Genomic DNA, 6,000 nt, shown 5'->3' with positions numbered 1-6,000 from the left:
GAGATAGCCTGCACACATGCAGGGTCCCGGCCAGTGTCAGTAGCCCCGTAGCCAACCACCGGCCGATATCACCCACTTTGCGCACATGCCGTGGCGGCAGCAGCAACACCGGCCTGCCATTGGTCGTTATTGTGCGCACATGGAAGCTAAGCAGCATGTGGTGAGTTAGATGACGTTGGCGTAGACCATGTTGCAGAGTTTGGACGCATGCTGCGAGCGTCATCTACCATCTTTAGGCAGCCACCGCTTTGCTACCATTGCAAACGGCTAGGGGAGGGCACACACTTTTTGACAAAAGCGGTAGAGAAACGTTCAAGAAGCGATTTGCTACAGTCCAAAAAAGTGGCGGGGCAGCATGGAATTTGCATCGGCCGGGATGCTGTGGTTGGTGCATGTGCGCACCTTAAGAAGAGAAGAAGAAGAAGAAGAAGAAGAAGAAGAGAAAGAGAATTTTAACGTCGTAGGAAACTATCCCAAGAGACCTTAAAGATCTATCCGACGAGATTTTAAGAACGTATTCACTCTCCAAATTTGGACGAGCTGTTGCGAGCTTCGGAGTGAACCAGGTAACCCCCCCCCCCCCCCCCCCCAAAAGCCCAAACCAGAGACACAACAACACAGTGAGCCGTCATTCTTTTGAATGTGCCTCAGTATGCCTAGTTATATCAAGTAGAGTCGATTTCTCAAGAGGTTCTCAGCTGCGGGGTACATGAAAGCTGCACGCATGGCTTTGGGGTCAGAAGCTGCGATATAGAAACTTTTGCAAAGGATAACATAAACTAGTTACTAGATCAGGCATAGAAGCAGCACCAGCCAACTAGCAAGCTTAATCTCCTAACATTGTAGTAGCTGGACACTTGTGGCCTCTCCAAGAGCTGTTTGTCCCCACCTCGTTTACACACACATTTCTGCGTCTCCTCCTAGGTGATAGCATTTGGTACCCATTCTATTGCCAATTGCATTTCCAGCTATAACTTGAGATGTTCCTCCCATTGATGCTTTGAGCTCTTATGTTACATGCGAGATGACTATGGCCCATAGGCTACATGTGTCATAACCTGAAATCTATTTGATAGCTGGATCATTTCCTTGTTCCTTTACTTAGACTCCCAGATGACTGTGCCTACTTGGAGAATGAGAATCTTGCTTACCATTGCCATCACCTTTGGACTCGGATGACTCAATCTAGGAGGGTACCTTGTGTTGTGATTGTCCTTCACCTCCTCAAGTTTGAGCCAATTGAATTGTGTCAATAAATATTTTGGGTGTTCTACTTGCACATCAAGCTTGATCAGATGATCCAACCTTAAAGAAAAAGCATCGAGTCATTCCTCTTTCAATGTTTGTAAATGCACATTTAGGTTAGAATAATTCATAAGAGGTGAATATTTATGCTCTCTCATTATGCTTAAGAGATCGTTAATGAACTGGATCTTTTTCGTTGATAATAATGCTGGCATGCTTCTGGAGGTTTGTGCCTGGTCTCCACTATGGTGTCTCATAATCTGGTTCAGAGGAGACAAGGGCTCTGCACAAAAAGCAAAAGTATGTAGCCAGGCTACAGACTATACTGCTAACAGTCTGAATTGGCATGGACTATACAGGGCAGTTGACATGGACTAGTCCAGTAGACTTGGAAGACCTACACTGGTGGGCCGACTCACTCACTGATGAGCACTTTGGCTGGCCTACTGGACAAGAACTCATGTGCTAGGCCATCAGTGTGGCCTCATACTTGCCTGGCATACCACCCACCTCAATCAACTCACTTTATCTGCTGGAGGAGATATCTTGTTTAGTCCACCCACTCTGTTTCAGATATGGAGAAAGTTGCTCTTATATAACAGATGGATGTTCTAGCAGACCAGCAGATCATCAGTCTGTTAGTGACTTGCCCTGGACTCTTGTGCCTAGTCGTACAGTCTCGCTCACAATTTCATGCGCAGGTGAGGACCCCCTACACCTCCCTTGTATCCTTATTGGTCCTTGGTTCGGAGCTGAGAATGCCGCCAGCAGGACATGTAGTTTGCAGACGGTACATTGTGAGTGTATCGGTTGCAGCTGAGCAGCGAGTCTACTGGGTTTGTTTTTGTGCCTGCTGATCATTGCTGACTCAATTGTTTATTCAGGTGATCCAGCATTGCTATTCATTCATTTCTTTCATTATGGGTGCCTCCTAGTCTGTGAGACTTCATGCATATTGCATTGAGAGGCACCCAGACCGGAGAGCATTTGGGACATTACATTTTTCCTTTCACAGGTGCTTCATTTTTTGCACGCCCGGCAGGACCGAAGTCTCAGTCAAGGTTGCCATAGCTATCGTGGGGAGCTATGTGACTAGTTGTTGACATGGCATGATTGCAGAGCAAGAGCAGAGGAGCCTTGGGAGCAAGATGAAGAGAGTAGGACCCAAAACGGAGTGTAGTTGCCCACAATTTGCACCATAAAACGCGGTCAAATCCACGCCGAAAATTTTTGGCAGTAAAAGATTGATTGTGGGCAACCCTTGTAGGTGAGGAAGAGAAAGTTGTATTGCTGCTTTGTGGATTTTCGCAAAGCCTTTGATACAGTGCCATGAGCTAGGCTTTCCAACGTTACACTCATTGTTATAAGGTATGTGGGAGAGGGCAATGCGTAGGAGGTATGTCAGAGACCATTGCTAGCGCTATTGGTGTAAGGAAATTTATCAAAGACTACACCAAGATTGCTGAACCCTTTACACTTTGCTAAAGGGAGTTAAAAGCTAGAAGCGAAGTGCTAGTCCATCTATCATGTGGTCCGATGAGCTTGATCAATGCTTCCAAACATTGAAGCACCTAGTTACACGTGCGTCAATGCTGCATATAGTGGATCCCAACAAACCCTTTGTGGTGGAAACGGATGCCAACGATTATGCCATGGGTGCTGCTCTCCATCAAGATGGCTGACCCCTAACATTTGAAAGTCGCAAGCTCACGGACATGGAGACCCGTTACTCCACATAGGAGAAGGAATTGTTGGTAGTCATCCATGCTTTGAACTTTGGCGTCATTACCTCTATCATGCCCACTTTGTGGCATGGACTAATCACCAGTCATTGAAATATCTTTGTGATCAGCTTGACCTTCGAGGTTGCAAGGCCAAGTGGGGCCAAGCTCATGCAGGAGTTTGACTTTGAGATACGCTTCCGTAAGGGCGCTACCAATGCGGTGGCTGATGCCCCTTAGTAGGATCTCGGAGGTTAATGTTCTTTCGTTCATTGAAATCTCGTCTGATTTCTTTCTCTCTCTCAAAGGGTGTTGCTTGATAGATCCTCACTTTGGTGAGATTTGGCGATGATTCGAGGAGGGATTACGTAGCGCGAAGAGCAATGGTGGTCTGGATGCCTGCCGATTGGCTATGAAGAGAAAGCTAGTGGAAAAGTATTCCATTTGTGGTGGGTTACTTATCAAGTAAGGCAAGGTGCGTTTGCCCGTTGATGAGGATATCCGCAAGAAGCTTTTGTTTGAGTGTCACGATGCTCCAAGCACGGGACACCTTGGCATACAATGTACTTTGGCCTTAGTAAGCCGGTATTTCTATTGGCCGCACATGAAAGAGAGAGAAGTATGTGCGAGAATGCGCTTAGTGTCAGCTTAGTAAAGCTGAACATCAAAAGCGTGCTGGGCTTTGCAAATTCCCGATAAGAAATGGACTATCATTCTATGGATTTTGTAGTTGGATTACCTTGGACTCATGAAAATGATAAGTTTTATTCCTACTCGCACCACGGTCAAGAGCCGTGAGTTAACACTTTGAGCACTTATATAAGTTGTACAGTTTGCATAGCTAGCCGGAACGGGGAATGGCAATTGTTACGAAACACGGGACGGGGAATGGAAAAGGCCATTCCTTGTAACTATGTCAGTTTACCAAAGGAAATTGTTAGTGACCGTGATCCCAAATTCATTGGCAATTTTTGGCAAATGGTCTTCCAGAAAGTGGAAACCCGTTTGTGCATGTCATCAACAGATCATCTTGAAACCGATGGACAGATTGAGCCCTCTAATCAGACAATGGAGGACATGCTTCGCCCAAATGTCTCCTGTTGTCAATTTGATTTTGAACTTTATCTCCACAGATTGAATTTGCTTATATTAGTACTAACCACTCGGCTACTGGTTATAGCCTGTTCATCCTTATGTATGGTTATGAGCCGAAATTACCAATTGTCACTTGGCTCAGAGTGTTAAGATGCAATCCGTGGCTGATTTCTTGCACGGCATGCAAGAAAATGCTCGTGATTGCTAAGGAAAGCGTAAAGATCACCCATGATCGGGCCACCTTTTATGCTAACCAACATCGACAGCCTCGTGATCTTTAGGCCACCTTAAAGTACCGAAGGATTCTGAAATGATCTGTACTCATCAATGCTCGAAATTATCTTCACAATATTGTGGGCCATTACAAATTATCAAGAAGATTAGTAATGTCTCCTACAAGCTAGGTCTACCCTCCGACATTATTGTCCATCCCGTGTTCCACGTGTCACAAGACGGGCACCACGTGCCAATAGAAAGGAACAGACTGAACAGACTTTTAACACTTCAATAACAACTGAACTGAAAGAGAGAGACGACACGCGACATGGAGTGGCGGAATTCCACCCCAGAGAGTATTGGCCCCAAACCTTGGCGCCCCTTTCGGTATTTCTTTATATTGCATCAACACAGTACAAGCCGGTACTCCAGACTCTGCACCTTCTCTAGGAAGCATGCCAGAGAATGAGCCCTTATCACATATTTAAAGGCCCTTGGCCTATGAAAAGCAGTTTACATGAAAAGCCTTCAAACTCAAAAGCTTTTGGTCCAAAAGCAATGCCAAAAAGCTGCCAGCGTAATTTACCAAAATCGGCACAGTTGCCAGGTCAGGACTCAGCGCAAAACGCAGAAATCCGTACAGCTTGCCACGTCATCACTGTTAGCACGATTTTCGGAAACTACCACGTCATCAGTTGCGGGTCTTGCTTTATTTTAATCCTTTGTCACTTGGGGCCCCATCAGATGGGGTCCCCATAAGTTGGTAGGACTTCTTCTTCTGTCACTTGTTCTTCTTAGGGTTTAGGCCCCTCGGCCGACATCTGTAAGTTGGCTCCATTCTTTAGGGCTTTGACATGTCAGCACTTTGTGACACCACGTTAGCCGCTTGAAGGAGCAATTGGGTCAAAATGAACAAGTTGTTCTGTTGGAGGAAGGCCCGAGTTTGGAGGATACTACTTGTTACATTTCACTTGAACCTGAATTGGTTCTTGATAAAAGCGGCAAACGGTCTTGAAATGAAAGCGCGAAGCAGAGGGTACCGGTAGGTGCGCGTCGCGATGTAGTGTAGGATTGGGGCAAGAAGTAGGAGGCGGAGTGCAGCAGAGAGGAAGCACTAGGGATCGAAGCAGAGAGAGAGAGAGAGAGAGAGAGAGAGAGAGAGAGAGAGAGAGAGAGAGAGAGAGAGAGAGCTCACGTTTTTGGGCAAAACTCAATTATAACTCAATAATTGAGTTTTGGGTTTTCCCACTTTTATTATAAGTGACTTTAAAAAAATGTGTCCAGGCTCAATGTGAACTTGGACAAAGTATAAGAATGTACAAAACGGGGTTATTTAGGCCTTTAACCCAACAACCTCCCACTTAAAGGCATAAATGGCGCCTTTAAGTTAACCAACTCCCACCAGCTGTATGCAATGCTCATGTTGAGCCTTACCAAGACTCTTGGTGAGAACATCTGCAGGGTTATCCTGTGTATGGATCTTCCAATACCTGACGTATAAAGTGGTACCGCACATCTATGTGTTTGGTACGCGCATGAAACATGGCATTTTTGGCTAAATAGACAACACTGTGGCTATCACAACCCAACATGGGTGTATGAGCAGGCATGCCAAGTTCTTTTGCAAGTCTGCCCAACCAAATGGCCTCCTTTGAAGCCTTTGTGGCTGAAATATATTGAGCCTCAGTAGTACTCAATGCCACAATTTTTTGCAACCTAGAAC

The 6,000-nt window shown here is 45.7% G+C and overlaps 1 protein-coding gene across 1 annotated transcript in view; it reads left to right on the top strand.

Annotated features, from left to right (window-relative positions):
- Positions 1-414: 414 nt before the first annotated feature.
- Positions 415-6,000, top strand: part of SFGH (S-formylglutathione hydrolase) — a 117,795-nt gene continuing 112,209 nt past the window's right edge. The window contains exon 1 of the mRNA XM_086512259.1: positions 415-566. The gene's annotated coding sequence lies outside the window, so the exon portion shown is untranslated. The remainder of the gene's footprint in view (positions 567-6,000) is intronic.

Source organism: Adiantum capillus-veneris, chromosome 5 (genome assembly GCF_014529385.1).
Source record: "Adiantum capillus-veneris isolate H3 chromosome 5, ASM1452938v2, whole genome shotgun sequence".
NCBI lineage: Eukaryota > Viridiplantae > Streptophyta > Polypodiopsida > Polypodiales > Pteridaceae > Adiantum > Adiantum capillus-veneris.
This window is presented reverse-complemented; position numbering and strand designations above follow the sequence as displayed.